The sequence below is a fragment of the Mobula birostris genome, chromosome 7 (assembly GCF_030028105.1).
Source record: "Mobula birostris isolate sMobBir1 chromosome 7, sMobBir1.hap1, whole genome shotgun sequence".
NCBI lineage: Eukaryota > Metazoa > Chordata > Chondrichthyes > Myliobatiformes > Myliobatidae > Mobula > Mobula birostris.
The window spans coordinates 96,690,353-96,715,579 of record NC_092376.1 but is presented as its reverse complement, the minus strand read 5'-3'; positions in this window follow the sequence as shown (position 1 = coordinate 96,715,579).

Sequence of the window (25,227 nt, the reverse complement as noted above, 5' to 3'; positions counted from 1 at the left end):
AATTCCCATAGACACTGCTGTTCAAGATCTCTATTCCAAAGTGCGCTGCTGGTCTGGATCTGTATTCCAAAGGACGCTGCTGATTAGGATCTCTAATCCAATGTACACTGTTGTTCTGGATCACTATTCCAATGGACACTGATGTTCAGGATCTCTATTCCAATGCAAGCTGTTTTTCGGAATCTCTATTCCTATGCACACTGTTGTGCAGGAACTATATTCAAATGGACACTGCTGTTCAGGATCTCTACTCCAATGGACACCGCTGTTCAGAATCTCTATTCCAAAGCGTGCTGTTGGCCCAGATCTGTATTCCAAAGGACGCTGCTGATTAGGATCTCTAATCCAATGGAAACTGCTGTTCAGTATCTGTATGCCAATGGACACTGCAGTTAAGGATCTCAATTCTAAAATGTTTACTGCTGTTCATGATCTCTATTCCAATGTAAACTGCTGTTCAGGATCTCATTTCCAATGCACACTGCTGTTCAAGATCTCTATTCCAATGTAAACTGCTGTTCAGGATCAGTATTCCAATGTGTTCTGCTGTTCAGGATCTCTATTCCAAAGTGTGCTGCTGGTCCGGATCTGTATTCCAAAGGACGCTGCTTATTAGGATCTCTAATCCAATGTACACTGTTGTTCAGGATCTCTATTCCAATGGACACTGCTATTCACGATCACTATTCCAATGGACAGTGCTGTTCAGGATCACTATTGCAATGAACATTGCCGCTCAAGAGCTGTATTGCAAAGCATACTGCTGTTCAAGTTCTCTATTCCAATTGACACCGCTGTTCAGGATCTCTATTCCAATTGACGCTGCTGCTCAGGAGCTCTACTCTAATGGACATTGCTATTCAGGATCTCTGCTCCAATGGATATTGCTGTTCAGGAACTCTATGCCAATGGACACTGCTGTTCAGGTTCTGTATTCCAATGCACACAGCTGTTCTGGATCTCTATTCCAATTGACAGTGCTGTTCAGGATCACTTTTGCAATGAATACTGCAGTTCAAGAGCTGAATTGCAAAGCACACTGCTGTTCAAGTTCTCTATTCCAATGGACACCGCATATCAGGATCTCTATTCCAATGCAAACTGCTATTTAGGATCTCTATTCCAAAGTGCGCTGCTGGTCCGGATCTGTATTCCAAAGGACGCTGCTGATTCGGAGCTCTAATCCAATGGACACTGCTGTTCAGGATCTCATTTCCAATGCACACTGCTGTTCAAGATCTCTATTCCAATGTAAACTGCCGTTCAGGATCTCATTTCCAATGCACACTGTTGCTCAGGATCTCTATTCCAATGGACACTGCTGCTTAGGATCAGTATTCCAATGTATACTGCTGTTCAGGATCTCTATTCCAAAGTCCGCTGCTGGTCCGGATCTGTATTCCAAAGGACGCTGCTTATTAGGATCTCTAATCCAATGTACACTGTTGTTCAGGATCTCTATTCCAATGGACACTGATGTTCAGGATCTCTATTCCAATGCAAGCTGCTTTTCGGAATGTCTATTCCTATGCACACTGTTGTGCAGGAACTATATTCAAATGGACACTGCTGTTCAGGATCTCTACTCCAATGGACACCGCTGTTCAGAATCTCTATTCCAAAGCGTGCTGTTGGCCCAGATCTGTATTCCAAAGGACGCTGCTGATTAGGATCTCTAATCCAATGGAAACTGCTGTTCAGTATCTGTATGCCAATGGACACTGCAGTTAAGGATCTCAATTCTAAAATGTTTACTGCTGTTCATGATCTCTATTCCAATGTAAACTGCTGTTCAGGATCTCATTTCCAATGCACACTGCTGTTCAAGATCTCTATTCCAATGTAAACTGCTGTTCAGGATCAGTATTCCAATGTGTTCTGCTGTTCAGGATCTCTATTCCAAAGTGTGCTGCTGGTCCGGATCTGTATTCCAAAGGACGCTGCTTATTAGGATCTCTAATCCAATGTACACTGTTGTTCAGGATCTCTATTCCAATGGACACTGCTATTCACGATCACTATTCCAATGGACAGTGCTGTTCAGGATCACTATTGCAATGAACATTGCCGCTCAAGAGCTGTATTGCAAAGCATACTGCTGTTCAAGTTCTCTATTCCAATTGACACCGCTGTTCAGGATCTCTATTCCAATTGACGCTGCTGCTCAGGAGCTCTACTCTAATGGACATTGCTATTCAGGATCTCTGCTCCAATGGATATTGCTGTTCAGGAACTCTATGCCAATGGACACTGCTGTTCAGGTTCTGTATTCCAATGCACACAGCTGTTCTGGATCTCTATTCCAATTGACAGTGCTGTTCAGGATCACTTTTGCAATGAATACTGCAGTTCAAGAGCTGAATTGCAAAGCACACTGCTGTTCAAGTTCTCTATTCCAATGGACACCGCATATCAGGATCTCTATTCCAATGCAAACTGCTATTCAGGATCTCTATTCCAAAGTGCGCTGCTGGTCCGGATCTGTATTCCAAAGGACGCTGCTGATTAGGAGCTCTAATCCAATGGACACTGCTGTTCAGGATCTCATTTCCAATGCACACTGCTGTTCAAGATCTCTATTCCAATGTAAACTGCCGTTCAGGATCTCATTTCCAATGCACACTGTTGCTCAGGATCTCTATTCCAATGGACACTGCTGCTTAGGATCAGTATTCCAATGTATACTGCTGTTCAGGATCTCTATTCCAAAGTCCGCTGCTGGTCCGGATCTGTATTCCAAAGGACGCTGCTTATTAGGATCTCTAATCCAATGTACACTGTTGTTCAGGATCTCTATTCCAATGGACACTGCTGTTCACGATCACTATTCCAATGAACAGTGCTGTTCAGGATCACTATTGCAATGAACATTGCCGCTCAAGAGCTGTATTGCAAAGCACACTGCTGTTCAAGTTCTCTATTCCAATTGACACCGCTGTTCAGGATCTCTATTCCAATTGACGCTGCTGCTCAGGAGCTCTATGCCAATGGACACTGCTGTTCTGGATATGTATTCCAATGCACACTGCTGTTCTGGATCTGTATTCCAATTGACAGTGCTGTTCAGGATCATTTTTGCAATGAACATTGCCGCTCAAGAGCTGTATTGCAAAGCACACTGGTGTTCAAGTTCTCTATTCCAATTGACAGTGCTGTTCAGGATCACTTTTGCAATGAATACTGCAGTTCAAGAGCTGTATTGCAAAGCACACTGCTGTTCAAATTCTCTATTCCAATGGACACCGCAGATCAGGATCTCTATTCCAATGCAAACTGCTATTCAGGATCTTTATTCCAAAGTGCGCTGCTGGTCCGGATCTGTATTCAAAGGACGCTGCTGATTAGGAGCTCTAATCCAATGGACACTGTTGTTCAGGATCACTATTCCAATGGACACTGATGTTCAGTAACTCTATTCCAATGCAAGCTGCTCTTCGGAATCTCTATTCCTATGCACATGGTTGTACAGGAACTATATTCAAATGGACACCGCAGATCAGGATCTCTATTCCAATGCAAACTGCTGCTCTGGATCTCTATTCCAATGGCCACTGCTGTTGAGGATCTCTGTGCCAATAAACACTGCTGTTCAGGTTCTGTATTCCAATGCACACTGCTGTTTTGGATCTCTATTCCAATGGACACCGCTGTTCAGGATCTCTATTCCAATGCAAACTGCTGTTCATGATCTCTATTCCAATAAGACACTGCTGTTCAGGATCTCATTTCCAATGCACACTGTTGTTCAGGATCACTATTCCAATGGACGCTGATGTTCAGGATTTCTATTCCAATGCAAGCTGCTCTTCAGAATCTCTATTCCTATGCACACTGTTGCACAGGAACTATATTCAAATGGAAACTGCTGTTCAGGTCCTCTATTCCAATGGACACTGCTGTTCAGGAACTATATTCCAATGACAATGCTGCTCAGGATCTCTACTCCAATGGACAATGCTGTTCTGGACCTCTATTCCAATGGACACTGCTGTTGAGGATCTCTATGCCAATGGACACTGCTGTTTAGGATCAGTATTCCAATGTATACTGCTGTTCAGCATCTCAATTCCATTGGATACCGCTGATCAGGATCTCTATTCCAATGTGCACTGCTGTTCCGTATCTCTATTCCAATGTACACTGCTGTTGAGGATCTCTATGCCAATGGACACTGCTGTTCAGGTTCTGTATTCGAATGCACACTGCTGTTCTGGATCTCTTTTACAATGGACAGTGCTGTTCAGGATCTCTATTCCAATGGAAACTGCTGTTCAGGATCTCTATTCCAATTGACACTACTGTTTAGGATCAGTATTCCAATGTATACTGCTGTTCAGGATCTCTATTCCAAAGTGCACTGCTGGTCCGGATCTGTATTCTGAAGGATGCTGCTGATTAGGATCTCTAATCCAATGCACACTGTTGTTCAGAATCGCTATTCCAATGGACACTGCTGTTCAGGATCACTATTCCAATGGACACTGATGTTCAGGATCTCTATTCCAATGGACACCGCTGCTCAGGCTCTCCATTCCGATGCAGACTGCTGTTCAGGATCTCTATTCCAAAGCGTGCTGTTGGTCCAGATCTGTATTCCAAAGGAAGCTACTGATTAGGATCTCTATTCCAATGGACACTGACGTTTAGGATCAGTATTCCAATTTATACTGCTGTTCAGGATCTCATTTCCAATGCACACTGCTGTTCAAGATCTCTATTCCCATGTAAACTGCTGTTCAGGATCTCATTTCCAATGCCCACTGATGCTCAGGATCTCAATTCCAATGGACTCTGCTGTTTAGGATCAGTATTCCAATGTATACTGCTGTTCAGGAACTCAATTCCAATGGACACTGCTGTTCTGGATCTCTATTCCATTGCGCACTGCTGTTGAGGGTCTGTATTCTAATGGTCACTGCTGCTTAGGATCTCTATTCCTATTGACGCTGCTGCTCAGGAGCTCTACTCTAATGGACATTGCTATTCAGGATCTCTACTCCAATGGACATTGCTGATCAGGAACTCTATTCCACTAGACACTGCTGTTCTGGATATGTATTCCAATGCACACTGTGGATCAGGATCACTATTCCAATGCACACTGTTGTTCAGGATCTCAGTTCCAATAGAAACTGCTGTTCAGGAACTCTATTCCAATAGACACTTCTATTCTGGATCTCTATTCCAATGGACAGTGCTGTTCATGATCGCTTTTGCAATGAAAACTGCAGTTCAAGAGCTGTATTGCAAAGCACACTGCTGTTCAAGTTCTCTATTCCAATGGACACCACTGTTCAGGATCTCTATTCCAATGCGCGCTGCTGATCCACATCTGCATTCCAAGGGACGCTGCTGATTAGGATCTCAAATCCAAAGGACACTGCTGTTCAGGTTCTGTATTCCAATGCACACTGCTGTTCTGGATCTCTATTCCAATACACTCTTTTGTTCAGGATCTTTATTCCAGTGGACATTGCCGTTCTGGATCTCTCTTCCAATGGACACCGCTGTTCAGGATCTCTATTCCAATGCAAACTGCTGTTCAGGATCTCTATTCCATTGGACACTGCTGTTTCAGATCAGTATTCCAATGTTTACTGCTGTTCAGGATCTCAATTCCAATGGACATTGCTGTTCAAGATCTCTATTCCAATGTAAGCTGCAAGTTCAGGATCTCATTTCCAATGCACACTGTTGTTCAGGATCTCTAATCCAATGGACACTGCTGTGTAGGATCAGTATTCCAATGTGTACTGCTGTTCAGCATTTCAAATCCAATGGACACTGTTGTTCAGGATCACTATTCCAATGGACACTGATGTTCAGGATCTCTATTCGAATGCAAGCTGCTCTTTGGAATCTCTATTCCTATGCACACTGTCATACAGGAACTATGTTCAAATGGACACTGCTGTTCAGGATCTCTACTCCAATGGACATTGCTGATCAGGAACTCTATTCCACTAGACACTGCTGTTCTGGATATGTATTCCAATGCACACTGTGGATCAGGATCACTATTCCAATGCACACTGTTGTTCAGGATCTCAGTTCCAATAGAAACTGCTGTTCAGGAACTCTATTCCAATAGACACTTCTATTCTGGATCTCTATTCCAATGGACAGTGCTGTTCATGATCGCTTTTGCAATGAAAACTGCAGTTCAAGAGCTGTATTGCAAAGCACACTGCTGTTCAAGTTCTCTATTCCAATGGACACCACTGTTCAGGATCTCTATTCCAATGCGCGCTGCTGATCCACATCTGCATTCCAAGGGACGCTGCTGATTAGGATCTCAAATCCAAAGGACACTGCTGTTCAGGTTCTGTATTCCAATGCACACTGCTGTTCTGGATCTCTATTCCAATACACTCTTTTGTTCAGGATCTTTATTCCAGTGGACATTGCCGTTCTGGATCTCTCTTCCAATGGACACCGCTGTTCAGGATCTCTATTCCAATGCAAACTGCTGTTCAGGATCTCTATTCCATTGGACACTGCTGTTTCAGATCAGTATTCCAATGTTTACTGCTGTTCAGGATCTCAATTCCAATGGACATTGCTGTTCAAGATCTCTATTCCAATGTAAGCTGCAAGTTCAGGATCTCATTTCCAATGCACACTGTTGTTCAGGATCTCTAATCCAATGGACACTGCTGTGTAGGATCAGTATTCCAATGTGTACTGCTGTTCAGCATTTCAAATCCAATGGACACTGTTGTTCAGGATCACTATTCCAATGGACACTGATGTTCAGGATCTCTATTCGAATGCAAGCTGCTCTTTGGAATCTCTATTCCTATGCACACTGTCATACAGGAACTATGTTCAAATGGACACTGCTGTTCAGGATCTCTACTCCAATGGACATTGCTGATCAGGAACTCTATTCCACTAGACACTGCTGTTCTGGATATGTATTCCAATGCACACTGTGGATCAGGATCACTATTCCAATGCACACTGTTGTTCAGGATCTCAGTTCCAATAGAAACTGCTGTTCAGGAACTCTATTCCAATAGACACTTCTATTCTGGATCTCTATTCCAATGGACAGTGCTGTTCATGATCGCTTTTGCAATGAAAACTGCAGTTCAAGAGCTGTATTGCAAAGCACACTGCTGTTCAAGTTCTCTATTCCAATGGACACCACTGTTCAGGATCTCTATTCCAATGCGCGCTGCTGATCCACATCTGCATTCCAAGGGACGCTGCTGATTAGGATCTCAAATCCAAAGGACACTGCTGTTCAGGTTCTGTATTCCAATGCACACTGCTGTTCTGGATCTCTATTCCAATACACTCTTTTGTTCAGGATCTTTATTCCAGTGGACATTGCCGTTCTGGATCTCTCTTCCAATGGACACCGCTGTTCAGGATCTCTATTCCAATGCAAACTGCTGTTCAGGATCTCTATTCCATTGGACACTGCTGTTTCAGATCAGTATTCCAATGTTTACTGCTGTTCAGGATCTCAATTCCAATGGACATTGCTGTTCAAGATCTCTATTCCAATGTAAGCTGCAAGTTCAGGATCTCATTTCCAATGCACACTGTTGTTCAGGATCTCTAATCCAATGGACACTGCTGTGTAGGATCAGTATTCCAATGTGTACTGCTGTTCAGCATTTCAAATCCAATGGACACTGTTGTTCAGGATCACTATTCCAATGGACACTGATGTTCAGGATCTCTATTCGAATGCAAGCTGCTCTTTGGAATCTCTATTCCTATGCACACTGTCATACAGGAACTATGTTCAAATGGACACTGCTGTTCAGGATCTCTATTCCAATGCAAACTGCTATTCAGGATCTCTATTCCAAAGTGCGCTGCTGGTCCGGATCTGTATTCAAAGGACGCTGCTGATTAGGAGCTCTAATCCAATGGACACTGTTGTTCAGGATCACTATTCCAATGGACACTGATGTTCAGTAACTCTATTCCAATGCAAGCTGCTCTTCGGAATCTCTATTCCTATGCACATGGTTGTACAGGAACTATATTCAAATGGACACCGCAGATCAGGATCTCTATTCCAATGCAAACTGCTGCTCTGGATCTCTATTCTAATGGCCACTGCTGTTGAGGATCTCTGTGCCAATAAACACTGCTGTTCAGGTTCTGTATTCCAATGCACACTGCTGTTTTGGATCTCTATTCCAATGGACACCGCTGTTCAGGATCTCTATTCCAATGCAAATTGCTGTTCATGATCTCTATTCCAATAAGACACTGCTGTTCAGGATCTCAATTCCAATGCACACTGTTTTTCAGGATCTCTATGCCAATGGTCACTGCAGTTCTGGATCTCTATTCCAATATAAACTGCTGTTCAGGATCTCATTTCCAATGCACACTGCTGTTCAAGATCTCTATTCCAATTTAAACTGCCGTTCAGGATCTCATTTCCAATGCACACTGTTGCTCAGGATCTCTATTCCAATGGACACTGCTGCTTAGGATCAGTATTCCAATGTATACTGCTGTTCAGGATCTCTATTCCAAAGTCCGCTGCCGGTCCGGATCTGTATTCCAAAGGACGCTGCTTATTAGGATCTCTAATCCAATGTACACTGTTGTTCAGGATCTCTATTCCAATGGACACTGCTGTTCACGATCACTATTCCAATGGACAGTGCTGTTCAGGATCACTATTGCAATGAACATTGCCGCTCAAGAGCTGTATTGCAAAGCACACTGGTGTTCAAGTTCTCTATTCCAATTGACAGTGCTGTTCAGGATCACTTTTGCAATGAATACTGCAGTTCAAGAGCTGTATTGCAAAGCACACTGCTGTTCAAATTCTCTATTCCAATGGACACCGCAGATCAGGATCTCTATTCCAATGCAAACTGCTATTCAGGATCTTTATTCCAAAGTGCGCTGCTGGTCCGGATCTGTATTCAAAGGACGCTGCTGATTAGGAGCTCTAATCCAATGGACACTGTTGTTCAGGATCACTATTCCAATGGACACTGATGTTCAGTAACTCTATTCCAATGCAAGCTGCTCTTCGGAATCTCTATTCCTATGCACATGGTTGTACAGGAACTATATTCAAATGGACACCGCAGATCAGGATCTCTATTCCAATGGCCACTGCTGTTGAGGATCTCTGTGCCAATAAACACTGCTGTTCAGGTTCTGTATTCCAATGCACACTGCTGTTTTGGATCTCTATTCCAATGGACACCGCTGTTCAGGATCTCTATTCCAATGCAAACTGCTGTTCATGATCTCTATTCCAATAAGACACTGCTGTTCAGGATCTCATTTCCAATGCACACTGTTGTTCAGGATCACTATTCCAATGGACGCTGATGTTCAGGATTTCTATTCCAATGCAAGCTGCTCTTCAGAATCTCTATTCCTATGCACACTGTTGCACAGGAACTATATTCAAATGGAAACTGCTGTTCAGGTCCTCTATTCCAATGGACACTGCTGTTCAGGAACTATATTCCAATGACAATGCTGCTCAGGATCTCTACTCCAATGGACAATGCTGTTCTGGACCTCTATTCCAATGGACACTGCTGTTGAGGATCTCTATGCCAATGGACACTGCTGTTTAGGATCAGTATTCCAATGTATACTGCTGTTCAGCATCTCAATTCCATTGGATACCGCTGATCAGGATCTCTATTCCAATTTACACTGCTGTTCCGTATCTCTATTCCACTGTACACTGCTGTTGAGGATCTCTATGCCAATGGACACTGCTGTTCAGGTTCTGTATTCGAATGCACACTGCTGTTCTGGATCTCTTTTACAATGGACAGTGCTGTTCAGGATCTCTATTCCAATGGAAACTGCTGTTCAGGATCTCTATTCCAATTGACACTACTGTTTAGGATCAGTATTCCAATGTATACTGCTGTTCAGGATCTCTATTCCAAAGTGCACTGCTGGTCCGGATCTGTATTCTGAAGGATGCTGCTGATTAGGATCTCTAATCCAATGCACACTGTTGTTCAGAATCGCTATTCCAATGGACACTGCTGTTCAGGATCACTATTCCAATGGACACTGATGTTCAGGATCTCTATTCCAATGGACACTGCTGCTCAGGCTCTCCATTCCAATGCAGACTGCTGTTCAGGATCTCTATTCCAAAGCGTGCTGTTGGTCCAGATCTGTATTCCAAAGGAAGCTACTGATTAGGATCTCTATTCCAATGGACACTGACGTTTAGGATCAGTATTCCAATTTATACTGCTGTTCAGGATCTCATTTCCAATGCACACTGCTGTTCAAGATCTCTATTCCCATGTAAACTGCTGTTCAGGATCTCATTTCCAATGCCCACTGATGCTCAGGATCTCAATTCCAATGGACTCTGCTGTTTAGGATCAGTATTCCAATGTATACTGCTGTTCAGGAACTCAATTCCAATGGACACTGCTGTTCGGGATCTCTATTCCATTGCGCACTGCTGTTGAGGGTCTGTATTCTAATGGTCACTGCTGCTTAGGATCTCTATTCCTATTGACGCTGCTGCTCAGGAGCTCTACTCTAATGGACATTGCTATTCAGGATCTCTACTCCAATGGACATTGCTGATCAGGAACTCTATTCCACTAGACACTGCTGTTCTGGATATGTATTCCAATGCACACTGTGGATCAGGATCACTATTCCAATGCACACTGTTGTTCAGGAACTCAGTTCCAATAGAAACTGCTGTTCAGGAACTCTATTCCAATAGACACTTCTATTCTGGATCTCTATTCCAATGGACAGTGCTGTTCATGATCGCTTTTGCAATGAAAACTGCAGTTCAAGAGCTGTATTGCAAAGCACACTGCTGTTCAAGTTCTCTATTCCAATGGACACCACTGTTCAGGATCTCTATTCCAATGCGCGCTGCTGATCCACATCTGCATTCCAAGGGACGCTGCTGATTAGGATCTCAAATCCAAAGGACACTGCTGTTCAGGTTCTGTATTCCAATGCACACTGCTGTTCTGGATCTCTATTCCAATACACTCTTTTGTTCAGGATCTTTATTCCAGCGGACATTGCCGTTCTGGATCTCTATTCCAATGGACACCGCTGTTCAGGATCTCTATTCCAATGCAAACTGCTGTTCAGGATCTCTATTCCAATGCAAGCTGCTCTTTGGAATCTCTATTCCTATGCACACTGTCATACAGGAACTATGTTCAAATGGACACTGCTGTTCAGGATCTCTATTCCAATGGACACCGCTGTTCAGGATCTCCATTCCAATGCACACTGCTGTTCAGAATCTCTATTCCAAAGCGTGCTGTTGGCCCAGATCTGTATTCCAAAAGACGCCTCTGATTAGGATCTCTAATCCAATGGAAACTGCTGTACAGGATCTCTATGCCAATGTACACTGCAGTTCAGGTTCTGTATTCCAATGCACACTGCTGTTCCGGACCTCTATTCCAATGGACACTGCTGTTGAGGATCTCTATGCCAATGGACACTGCTGTTTAGGATCAGTATTCCAATGTATACTGCTGTTCAGGATCTCAATTCCATTGGACACTGCTGATCAGGATCTCTATTCCAATTTACACTGCTGTTCCCTATCTCTATTCCAATGTACACTGCTGTTGAGGATCTCTATGCCAATGGACACTGCTGTTCAGGTTCTGTATACGAATGCACACTGCTGTTCTGGATCTCTATTCCAATGGACAGTGCTGTTCAGGATCTCTATTCCAATGCAAACTGCTGTTCAGGATCTCTATTCCAATGCAAGCTGCTCTTCGGAATTTCTATTCCTATGCACACTGTTGCACAGGAACTATATTCAAATGGACACTGCTGTTCAGGATCTCTATTCCAATGGACACCGCTGTTCAGGATCTCCATTCCAATGCACACTGCTGTTCAGAATCTCTATTCCAAAGCGAGCTGTTGGCCCAGATCTGTATTCCAAAAGACGCCTCTGATTAGGATCTCTAATCCAATGGAAACTGCTGTACAGGATCTCTATGCCAATGTACACTGCAGTTCAGGTTCTGTATTCCAATGCACACTGCTGTTCCGGACCTCTATTCCAATGGACACTGCTGTTGAGGATCTCTATGCCAATGGACACTGCTGTTTAGGATCAGTATTCCAATGTATACTGCTGTTCAGGATCTCAATTCCATTGGACACTGCTGATCAGGATCTCTATTCCAATTTACACTGCTGTTCCGTATCTCTATTCCAATGTACACTGCTGTTGAGGATCTCTATGCCAATGGACACTGCTGTTCAGGTTCTGTATTCGAATGCACACTGCTGTTCTGGATCTCTATTCCAATGGACAGTGCTGTTCAGGATCTCTATTCCAATGCAAACTGCTGTTCAGGATCTCTATTCCAATGCAAGCTGCTCTTCGGAATTTCTATTCCTATGCACACTGTTGCACAAGAACTATATTCAAATGGACACTGCTGTTCAGGATCTCTATTCCAATGGACACCGCTGTTCAGGATCTCCTATCCAATGCACACTGCTGTTCAGAATCTCTATTCCAAAGCGAGCTGTTGGCCCAGATCTGTATTCCAAAGGACGCCTCTGATTAGGATCTCTAATCCAATGGAAACTGCTGTTCAGGATCTCTATGCCAATGTACACTGCAGTTCAGGTTCTGTATTCCAATGCACACTGCTGTTCTGGACCTCTATTCCAATGGACACTGCTGTTGAGGATCTCTATGCCAATGGACACTGCTGTTTAGGGTCAGTATTCCAATGTATACTGCTGTTCAGGATCTCAATTCCATTGGACACTGATGATCAGGATCTCTATTCCAATTTACACTGCTGTTCTGTATCTCTATTCCAATGTACACTGCTGTTGAGGATCTCTATGCCAATGGACACTGCTGTTCAGGTTTTATATTCGTATGTACACTGTTGTTCAGGATCTCTATTCCAATGGACACTGCTGTTCAGGATCACTATTCCAATGGACACTGATGTTCAGGATCTCTATTCCAATGGACACCGCTGTTCAGGATCTCCATTCCAATGCACACTGCTGTTCAGAATCTCTATTCCAAAGCGAGCTGTTGGCCCAGATCTGTATTCCAAAAGACGCCTCTGATTAGGATCTCTAATCCAATGGAAACTGCTGTACAGGATCTCTATGCCAATGTACACTGCAGTTCAGGTTCTGTATTCCAATGCACACTGCTGTTCCGGACCTCTATTCCAATGGACACTGCTGTTGAGGATCTCTATGCCAATGGACACTGCTGTTTAGGATCAGTATTCCAATGTATACTGCTGTTCAGGATCTCAATTCCATTGGACACTGCTGATCAGGATCTCTATTCCAATTTACACTGCTGTTCCGTATCTCTATTCCAATGTACACTGCTGTTGAGGATCTCTATGCCAATGGACACTGCTGTTCAGGTTCTGTATTCGAATGCACACTGCTGTTCTGGATCTCTATTCCAATGGACAGTGCTGTTCAGGATCTCTATTCCAATGCAAACTGCTGTTCAGGATCTCTATTCCAATGCAAGCTGCTCTTCGGAATTTCTATTCCTATGCACACTGTTGCACAAGAACTATATTCAAATGGACACTGCTGTTCAGGATCTCTATTCCAATGGACACCGCTGTTCAGGATCTCCTTTCCAATGCACACTGCTGTTCAGAATCTCTATTCCAAAGCGAGCTGTTGGCCCAGATCTGTATTCCAAAGGACGCCTCTGATTAGGATCTCTAATCCAATGGAAACTGCTGTTCAGGATCTCTATGCCAATGTACACTGCAGTTCAGGTTCTGTATTCCAATGCACACTGCTGTTCTGGACCTCTATTCCAATGGACACTGCTGTTGAGGATCTCTATGCCAATGGACACTGCTGTTTAGGATCAGTATTCCAATGTATACTGCTGTTCAGGATCTCAATTCCATTGGACACTGATGATCAGGATCTCTATTCCAATTTACACTGCTGTTCTGTATCTCTATTCCAATGTACACTGCTGTTGAGGATCTCTATGCCAATGGACACTGCTGTTCAGGTTTTATATTCGTATGTACACTGTTGTTCAGGATCTCTATTCCAATGGACACTGCTGTTCAGGATCACTATTCCAATGGACACTGATGTTCAGGATCTCTATTCCAATGGACACCGCTGCTCAGGATCTCCATTCCAATGCAGACTGCTGTTCAGAATCTCTATTCCAAAGCGTGCTGTTGGTCCAGATCTGTATTCCAAAGGAAGCTGCTGATTAGGATCTCTAATCCAATGGACACTGCTGTTCAGGATCTCTATTCCAATGGACTCTGCTGTTCAGGTTCTGTATTCAAATGCACACTGCTGTTCTGGACCTCTATGCCAATGGACACTGCTGTTGAGGATCTCTATGCCAATAGACACTGCTGTAAAGGTTCTGTATTCCAATGCAGACTGCGGTTCAGGAACTCTATTCCAATGGACAGTGCTGTTCAGGATCGCTTTTGCAATGAACACTGCAGTTCAACAGCTGTATTGCAAAGCACACTGCTGTTCAAGTTCTCTATTCCAAAGGACACCGCTGTTCAGGATCTCTATTCCAATGCAAACTGCTGTTTAGGATCTCTATTCCAATGGACACTGCTGTTTAGGATCAGTATTCCAATGTATACTGCAGTTCAGGATCTCAATTCCAATGGACACTCTTGTTCAGGATCTCTATTCCAATGTAAACTGCTGATCAGGATCTCATTTCCAATGCACACTGCTGTTCAAGATCTCTATTCCAATGTAAACTGCTGTTGAGGATCTCATTTCCAATGCTCACTGATGCTCAGGATCTCAATTCCAATGGACTCTGCTGTTTAGGATCAGTATTCCAATGTATACTGCTGTTCAGGAACTCAATTCCAATGGACACTGCTGTTCTGGATCTCTATTCCATTGCACATTGCTGTTGAGGATCTGTATTCTAATAGTCACTGCTGCTCAGGATCTCTATTCCTATTGACGCTGCTGCTCAGGAGCTCTACTCTAATGGACATTGCTATTCAGGATCTCTACTCCAATGGACATTGCTGATCAGGAACTCTATTCCACTAGACACTGCTGTTCTGGATATGTATTCCAATGCACACTGCGGTTCAGGATCTCTATTCCAATGCACACTGTTGTTCAGGATCTCAGTTCCAATACAAACTGCTGTTCAGGAACTCTATTCCAATAGACACTTCTGTTCTGGATCTCTATTCCAATGGACACCGCTGTTCAGGATCTCTATTCCAATGCAAACTGCTGTTCAGGATCTCTATTCCAAAGGACACTGCTGTTTAGGATCAGTATTCCAATGTATACTGCTGTTCAGGATCTCAATTCCAATTGACACTGCTGCACAGGAGCTCTACTCTAATGGACATTGCTGTTCAGGATCTCTATTCCAATGGAATCTGCTGTTCATGATCTCAATTCCAATGGATATTGCTGCTCAGGATCTCCATTCCAAAGCACACTGCTGTTCCAGATCTATATTCCAAATGACGCTGATGATTTTGATCTCTAATCCAATGTACACTGTTGTACAGGATCTCTATTCCAATGAACATTGCTGTTCTGGATCTCTGTCCCAATGGACAGTGCTGTTCAGGATCGCTTTTGCAATGAACACTGCAGTTCAAGAGCTCTATTGCAAAGCACACTGCTGTTCAAGTTCTCTATTCCAATGGACACCGCTGTTCAGGATCTCTATTCCAATGCACACTGCTATTCTGGATCTCTATTCCAATACTCTCTTTTGTTCAGGATCTTTATTCCAGTGGACATTACCGTTCTGGATCTCTATTCCAATGGACACCGCTGTTTAAGATCAGTATTCCAATGTTTACTGCTGTTCAGGATCTCAATTCCAATGGACACTGCTATTCAAGATCTCTATTCCAATGTAAGCTGCAGTTCAGGATCTCATTTCCAATGCACACTGTTGTTCAGGATCTCTAATCCAATGGACACTGCTGTTTAGGATCAGTATTCAAATGTGTACTGCTGTTCAGCATCTCAAATCCAATGGACACTGCTGCTCTGGATCTCTATTCCAATGGCCACTGCTGTTGAGGATCTCTGTGCCAATAAAAACTGCTGTTCAGGTTCTGTATTCCAATGCACACTGCTGTTCTGGATCTCTATTCCAATTGACAGTGCTGTTCAGGATCACTTTTGCAATGAACACTGCAGTTCAAGAGCTGTATTGCAAAGCACACTGCTGTTCAAGTTCTCTATTCCAATGGAAACTGCTGTTCAGGATCTCTATTCCCTTGCACACTGCTGTTCAGGATCTCTATTTCTATTGACGCTGCTGCTCAGGAGCTCTACTCTAATGGACATTGCTATTCAGGATCTCTACTCCAATGGACATTGCTGATCAGGAACTCTATTCCACTAGACACTGCTGTTCTGGATATGTATTCCAATGCACACTGCGGTTCAGGATCTCTATTCCAATGCACACTGTTGTTCAGGATCTCAGTTCCAATACAAACTGCTGTTCAGGAACTCTATTCCAATAGACACTTCTGTTCTGGATCTCTATTCCAATGGACAGTGCTGTTCAGGATCACTTTTGCAATGAACACTGCAGTTCAAGAGTTGTATTGCAAAGCACACTGCTGTTCAAGTTCTCTATTCCAATGGACACCGCTGTTCAGGATCTCTATTCCAATGCAAACTGCTGTTCAGGATCTCTATTCCAAAGGACACTGCTGTTTAGGATCAGTATTACAATGTATACCGCTGTTCAGGATCTCAATTCCAATTGACACTGCTGTACAGGAGCTCTACTCTAATGGACATTGCTGTTCAGGATCTCTATTCCAATGGAATCTGCTGTTCATGATCTGAATGCCAATGGATATTGCTGTTCAGGATCTCCATTCCAAAGCACACTGCTGTTCCAGATCTATATTCCAAATGACGCTGATGATTTTGATCTCTAATCGAATGTACACTGTTGTACAGGATCTCTATTCCAATGAACATTGCTGTTCTGGATCTCTGTCCCAATGGACAGTGCTGTTCAGGATCGCTTTTGCAATGAACACTGCAGTTCAAGAGCTCTATTGCAAAGCACACTGCTGTTCAAGTTCTCTATTCCAATGGACACCGCTGTTCAGGATCTCTATTCCAAAGCGGCCAGCTGATCCAGATCTGTATTCCAAGGGACGCTGCTGATTAGGATCTCAAATCCAAAGGACACTGCTGTTCAGGTTCTGTATTCCACTGCACACTGCTGTTCTGGATCTCTATTCCAATACACTCTTTTGTTCAGGATCTTTTTTCCAGTGGACATTGCCGTTCTGGATCTCTCTTCCAATGGACACCGCTGTTCACGATCTCTATTCCAATGCAAACTGCTGTTCAGGATCTCTATTCCATTGGACACTGCTGTTTAAGATCATTATTCCAATGTTTACTGCTGTTCATGATCTCTATTCCAATAAGACACTGCTGTTCAGGATCTCATTTCCAATGCACACTGTTGTTCAGGATCACTATTCCAATGGACGCTGATGTTCAGGATTTCTATTCCAATGCAAGCTGCTCTTCAGAATCTCTATTCCTATGCACACTGTTGCACAGGAACTATATTCAAATGGAAACTGCTGTTCAGGTCCTCTATTCCAATGGACACTGCTGTTCAGGAACTATATTCCAATGACAATGCTGCTCAGGATCTCTACTCCAATGGACAATGCTGTTCTGGACCTCTATTCCAATGGACACTGCTGTTGAGGATCTCTATGCCAATGGACACTGCTGTTTAGGATCAGTATTCCAATGTATACTGCTGTTCAGCATCTCAATTCCATTGGATACCGCTGATCAGGATCTCTATTCCAATTTACACTGCTGTTCCGTATCTCTATTCCACTGTACACTGCTGTTGAGGATCTCTATGCCAATGGACACTGCTGTTCAGGTTCTGTATTCGAATGCACACTGCTGTTCTGGATCTCTTTTACAATGGACAGTGCTGTTCAGGATCTCTATTCCAATGGAAACTGCTGTTCAGGATCTCTATTCCAATTGACACTACTGTTTAGGATCAGTATTCCAATGTATACTGCTGTTCAGGATCTCTATTCCAAAGTGCACTGCTGGTCCGGATCTGTATTCTGAAGGATGCTGCTGATTAGGATCTCTAATCCAATGCACACTGTTGTTCAGAATCGCTATTCCAATGGACACTGCTGTTCAGGATCACTATTCCAATGGACACTGATGTTCAGGATCTCTATTCCAATGGACACCGCTGCTCAGGCTCTCCATTCCAATGCAGACTGCTGTTCAGGATCTCTATTCCAAAGCGTGCTGTTGGTCCAGATCTGTATTCCAAAGGAAGCTACTGATTAGGATCTCTATTCCAATGGACACTGACGTTTAGGATCAGTATTCCAATTTATACTGCTGTTCAGGATCTCATTTCCAATGCACACTGCTGTTCAAGATCTCTATTCCCATGTAAACTGCTGTTCAGGATCTCATTTCCAATGCCCACTGATGCTCAGGATCTCAATTCCAATGGACTCTGCTGTTTAGGATCAGTATTCCAATGTATACTGCTGTTCAGGAACTCAATTCCAATGGACACTGCTGTTCTGGATCTCTATTCCATTGCGCACTGCTGTTGAGGGTCTGTATTCTAATGGTCACTGCTGCTTAGGATCTCTATTCCTATTGACGCTGCTGCTCAGGAGCTCTACTCTAATGGACATTGCTATTCAGGATCTCTACTCCAATGGACATTGCTGATCAGGAACTCTATTCCACTAGACACTGCTGTTCTGGATATGTATTCCAATGCACACTGTGGATCAGGATCACTATTCCAATGCACACTGTTGTTCAGGATCTCAGTTCCAATAGAAACTGCTGTTCAGGAACTCTATTCCAATAGACACTTCTATTCTGGATCTCTATTCCAATGGACAGTGCTGTTCATGATCGCTTTTGCAATGAAAACTGCAGTTCAAGAGCTGTATTGCAAAGCACACTGCTGTTCAAGTTCTCTATTCCAATGGACACCACTGTTCAGGATCTCTATTCCAATGCGCGCTGCTGATCCACATCTGCATTCCAAGGGACGCTGCTGATTAGGATCTCAAATCCAAAGGACACTGCTGTTCAGGTTCTGTATTCCAATGCACACTGCTGTTCTGGATCTCTATTCCAATACACTCTTTTGTTCAGGATCTTTATTCCAGTGGACATTGCCGTTCTGGATCTCTCTTCCAATGGACACCGCTGTTCAGGATCTCTATTCCAATGCAAACTGCTGTTCAGGATCTCTATTCCATTGGACACTGCTGTTTCAGATCAGTATTCCAATGTTTACTGCTGTTCAGGATCTCAATTCCAATGGACATTGCTGTTCAAGATCTCTATTCCAATGTAAGCTGCAAGTTCAGGATCTCATTTCCAATGCACACTGTTGTTCAGGATCTCTAATCCAATGGACACTGCTGTGTAAGATCAGTATTCCAATGTGTACTGCTGTTCAGCATTTCAAATCCAATGGACACTGTTGTTCAGGATCACTATTCCAATGGACACTGATGTTCAGGATCTCTATTCGAATGCAAGCTGCTCTTTGGAATCTCTATTCCTATGCACACTGTCATACAGGAACTATGTTCAAATGGACACTGCTGTTCAGGATCTCTACTCCAATGGACATTGCTGATCAGGAACTCTATTCCACTAGACACTGCTGTTCTGGATATGTATTCCAATGCACACTGTGGATCAGGATCACTATTCCAATGCACACTGTTGTTCAGGATCTCAGTTCCAATAGAAACTGCTGTTCAGGAACTCTATTCCAATAGACACTTCTATTCTGGATCTCTATTCCAATGGACAGTGCTGTTCATGATCGCTTTTGCAATGAAAACTGCAGTTCAAGAGCTGTATTGCAAAGCACACTGCTGTTCAAGTTCTCTATTCCAATGGACACCACTGTTCAGGATCTCTATTCCAATGCGCGCTGCTGATCCACATCTGCATTCCAAGGGACGCTGCTGATTAGGATCTCAAATCCAAAGGACACTGCTGTTCAGGTTCTGTATTCCAATGCACACTGCTGTTCTGGATCTCTATTCCAATACACTCTTTTGTTCAGGATCTTTATTCCAGTGGACATTGCCGTTCTGGATCTCTCTTCCAATGGACACCGCTGTTCAGGATCTCTATTCCAATGCAAACTGCTGTTCAGGATCTCTATTCCATTGGACACTGCTGTTTCAGATCAGTATTCCAATGTTTACTGCTGTTCAGGATCTCAATTCCAATGGACATTGCTGTTCAAGATCTCTATTCCAATGTAAGCTGCAAGTTCAGGATCTCATTTCCAATGCACACTGTTGTTCAGGATCTCTAATCCAATGGACACTGCTGTGTAGGATCAGTATTCCAATGTGTACTGCTGTTCAGCATTTCAAATCCAATGGACACTGTTGTTCAGGATCACTATTCCAATGGACACTGATGTTCAGGATCTCTATTCGAATGCAAGCTGCTCTTTGGAATCTCTATTCCTATGCACACTGTCATACAGGTACTATGTTCAAATGGACACTGCTGTTCAGGATCTCTATTCCAATGCAAACTGCTATTCAGGATCTCTATTCCAAAGTGCGCTGCTGGTCCGGATCTGTATTCAAAGGACGCTGCTGATTAGGAGCTCTAATCCAATGGACACTGTTGTTCAGGATCACTATTCCAATGGACACTGATGTTCAGTAACTCTATTCCAATGCAAGCTGCTCTTCGGAATCTCTATTCCTATGCACATGGTTGTACAGGAACTATATTCAAATGGACACCGCAGATCAGGATCTCTATTCCAATGCAAACTGCTGCTCTGGATCTCTATTCTAATGGCCACTGCTGTTGAGGATCTCTGTGCCAATAAACACTGCTGTTCAGGTTCTGTATTCCAATGCACACTGCTGTTTTGGATCTCTATTCCAATGGACACCGCTGTTCAGGATCTCTATGCCAATGGACACCGCTGTTCAGGATCTCTATTCCAATGCAAATTGCTGTTCATGATCTCTATTCCAATAAGACACTGCTGTTCAGGATCTCAATTCCAATGCACACTGTTTTTCAGGATCTCTATGCCAATGGTCACTGCAGTTCTGGATCTCTATTCCAATATAAACTGCTGTTCAGGATCTCATTTCCAATGCACACTGCTGTTCAAGATCTCTATTCCAATTTAAACTGCCGTTCAGGATCTCATTTCCAATGCACACTGTTGCTCAGGATCTCTATTCCAATGGACACTGCTGCTTAGGATCAGTATTCCAATGTATACTGCTGTTCAGGATCTCTATTCCAAAGTCCGCTGCCGGTCCGGATCTGTATTCCAAAGGACGCTGCTTATTAGGATCTCTAATCCAATGTACACTGTTGTTCAGGATCTCTATTCCAATGGACACTGCTGTTCACGATCACTATTCCAATGGACAGTGCTGTTCAGGATCACTATTGCAATGAACATTGCCGCTCAAGAGCTGTATTGCAAAGCACACTGGTGTTCAAGTTCTCTATTCCAATTGACAGTGCTGTTCAGGATCACTTTTGCAATGAATACTGCAGTTCAAGAGCTGTATTGCAAAGCACACTGCTGTTCAAATTCTCTATTCCAATGGACACCGCAGATCAGGATCTCTATTCCAATGCAAACTGCTATTCAGGATCTTTATTCCAAAGTGCGCTGCTGGTCCGGATCTGTATTCAAAGGACGCTGCTGATTAGGAGCTCTAATCCAATGGACACTGTTGTTCAGGATCACTATTCCAATGGACACTGATGTTCAGTAACTCTATTCCAATGCAAGCTGCTCTTCGGAATCTCTATTCCTATGCACATGGTTGTACAGGAACTATATTCAAATGGACACCGCAGATCAGGATCTCTATTCCAATGCAAACTGCTGCTCTGGATCTCTATTCTAATGGCCACTGCTGTTGAGGATCTCTGTGCCAATAAACACTGCTGTTCAGGTTCTGTATTCCAATGCACACTGCTGTTTTGGATCTCTATTCCAATGGACACCGCTGTTCAGGATCTCTATTCCAATGCAAACTGCTGTTCATGATCTCTATTCCAATAAGACACTGCTGTTCAGGATCTCATTTCCAATGCACACTGTTGTTCAGGATCACTATTCCAATGGATGCTGATGTTCAGGATTTCTATTCCAATGCAAGCTGCTCTTCAGAATTTCTATTCCTATGCACACTGTTGCACAGGAACTATATTCAAATGGAAACTGCTGTTCAGGTCCTCTATTCCAATGGACACTGCTGTTCAGGAACTATATTCCAATGACAATGCTGCTCAGGATCTCTACTCCAATGGACAATGCTGTTCTGGACCTCTATTCCAATGGACACTGCTGTTGAGGATCTCTATGCCAATGGACACTGCTGTTTAGGATCAGTATTCCAATGTATACTGCTGTTCAGCATCTCAATTCCATTGGATACCGCTGATCAGGATCTCTATTCCAATTTACACTGCTGTTCCGTATCTCTATTCCAATGTACACTGCTGTTGAGGATCTCTATGCCAATGGACACTGCTGTTCAGGTTCTGTATTCGAATGCACACTGCTGTTCTGGATCTCTTTTACAATGGACAGTGCTGTTCAGGATCTCTATTCCAATGGAAACTGCTGTTCAGGATCTCTATTCCAATTGACACTACTGTTTAGGATCAGTATTCCAATGTATACTGCTGTTCAGGATCTCTATTCCAAAGTGCACTGCTGGTCCAAATCTGTATTCTGAAGGATGCTGCTGATTAGGATCTCTAATCCAATGCACACTGTTGTTCAGAATCGCTATTCCAATGGACACTGCTGTTCAGGATCACTATTCCAATGGACACTGATGTTCAGGATCTCTATTCCAATGGACACTGCTGCTCAGGCTCTCCATTCCAATGCAGACTGCTGTTCAGGATCTCTATTCCAAAGCGTGCTGTTGGTCCAGATCTGTATTCCAAAGGAAGCTACTGATTAGGATCTCTATTCCAATGGACACTGACGTTTAGGATCAGTATTCCAATTTATACTGCTGTTCAGGATCTCATTTCCAATGCACACTGCTGTTCAAGATCTCTATTCCCATGTAAACTGCTGTTCAGGATCTCATTTCCAATGCCCACTGATGCTCAGGATCTCAATTCCAATGGACTCTGCTGTTTAGGATCAGTATTCCAATGTATACTGCTGTTCAGGAACTCAATTCCAATGGACACTGCTGTTCTGGATCTCTATTCCATTGCGCACTGCTGTTGAGGGTCTGTATTCTAATGGTCACTGCTGCTTAGGATCTCTATTCCTATTGACGCTGCTGCTCAGGAGCTCTACTCTAATGGACATTGCTATTCAGGATCTCTACTCCAATGGACATTGCTGATCAGGAACTCTATTCCACTAGACACTGCTGTTCTGGATATGCATTCCAATGCACACTGTGGATCAGGATCACTATTCCAATGCACACTGTTGTTCAGGAACTCAGTTCCAATAGAAACTGCTGTTCAGGAACTCTATTCCAATAGACACTTCTATTCTGGATCTCTATTCCAATGGACAGTGCTGTTCATGATCGCTTTTGCAATGAAAACTGCAGTTCAAGAGCTGTATTGCAAAGCACACTGCTGTTCAAGTTCTCTATTCCAATGGACACCACTGTTCAGGATCTCTATTCCAATGCAAACTGCTGTTCAGGATCTCTATTCCATTGGACACTGCTGTTTCAGATCAGTATTCCAATGTTTACTGCTGTTCAGGATCTCAATTCCAATGGACATTGCTGTTCAAGATCTCTATTCCAATGTAAGCTGCAAGTTCAGGATCTCCTTTCCAATGCACACTGTTGTTCAGGATCTCTAATCCAATGGACACTGCTGTGTAGGATCAGTATTCCAATGTGTACTGCTGTTCAGCATTTCAAATCCAATGGACACTGTTGTTCAGGATCACTATTCCAATGGACACTGATGTTCAGGATCTCTATTCGAATGCAAGCTGCTCTTTGGAATCTCTATTCCTATGCACACTGTCATACAGGAACTATGTTCAAATGGACACTGCTGTTCAGGATCTCTACTCCAATGGACATTGCTGATTAGGAACTCTATTCCACTAGACACTGCTGTTCTGGATATGTATTCCAATGCACACTGTGGATCAGGATCACTATTCCAATGCACACTGTTGTTCAGGATCTCAGTTCCAATAGAAACTGCTGTTCAGGAACTCTATTCCAATAGACACTTCTATTCTGGATCTCTATTCCAATGGACAGTGCTGTTCATGATCGCTTTTGCAATGAAAACTGCAGTTCAAGAGCTGTATTGCAAAGCACACTGCTGTTCAAGTTCTCTATTCCAATGGACACCACTGTTCAGGATCTCTATTCCAATGCGCGCTGCTGATCCACATCTGCATTCCAAGGGACGCTGCTGATTAGGATCTCAAATCCAAAGGACACTGCTGTTCAGGTTCTGTATTCCAATGCACACTGCTGTTCTGGATCTCTATTCCAATACACTCTTTTGTTCAGGATCTTTATTCCAGCGGACATTGCCGTTCTGGATCTCTATTCCAATGGACACCGCTGTTCAGGATCTCTATTCCAATGCAAACTGCTGTTCAGGATCTCTATTCCAATGCAAGCTGCTCTTTGGAATCTCTATTCCTATGCACACTGTCATACAGGAACTATGTTCAAATGGACACTGCTGTTCAGGATCTCTATTCCAATGGACACCGCTGTTCAGGATCTCCATTCCAATGCACACTGCTATTCAGCATCTCTATTCCAAAGCGTGCTGTTGGCCCAGATCTGTATTCCAAAAGACGCCTCTGATTAGAATCTCTAATCCAATGGAAACTGCTGTACAGGATCTCTATGCCAATGTACACTGCAGTTCAGGTTCTGTATTCCAATGCACACTGCTGTTCCGGACCTCTATTCCAATGGACACTGCTGTTGAGGATCTCTATGCCAATGGACACTGCTGTTTAGGATCAGTATTCCAATGTATACTGCTGTTCAGGATCTCAATTCCATTGGACACTGCTGATCAGGATCTCTATTCCAATTTACACTGCTGTTCCGTATCTCTATTCCAATGTACACTGCTGTTGAGGATCTCTATGCCAATGGACACTGCTGTTCAGGTTCTGTATTCGAATGCACACTG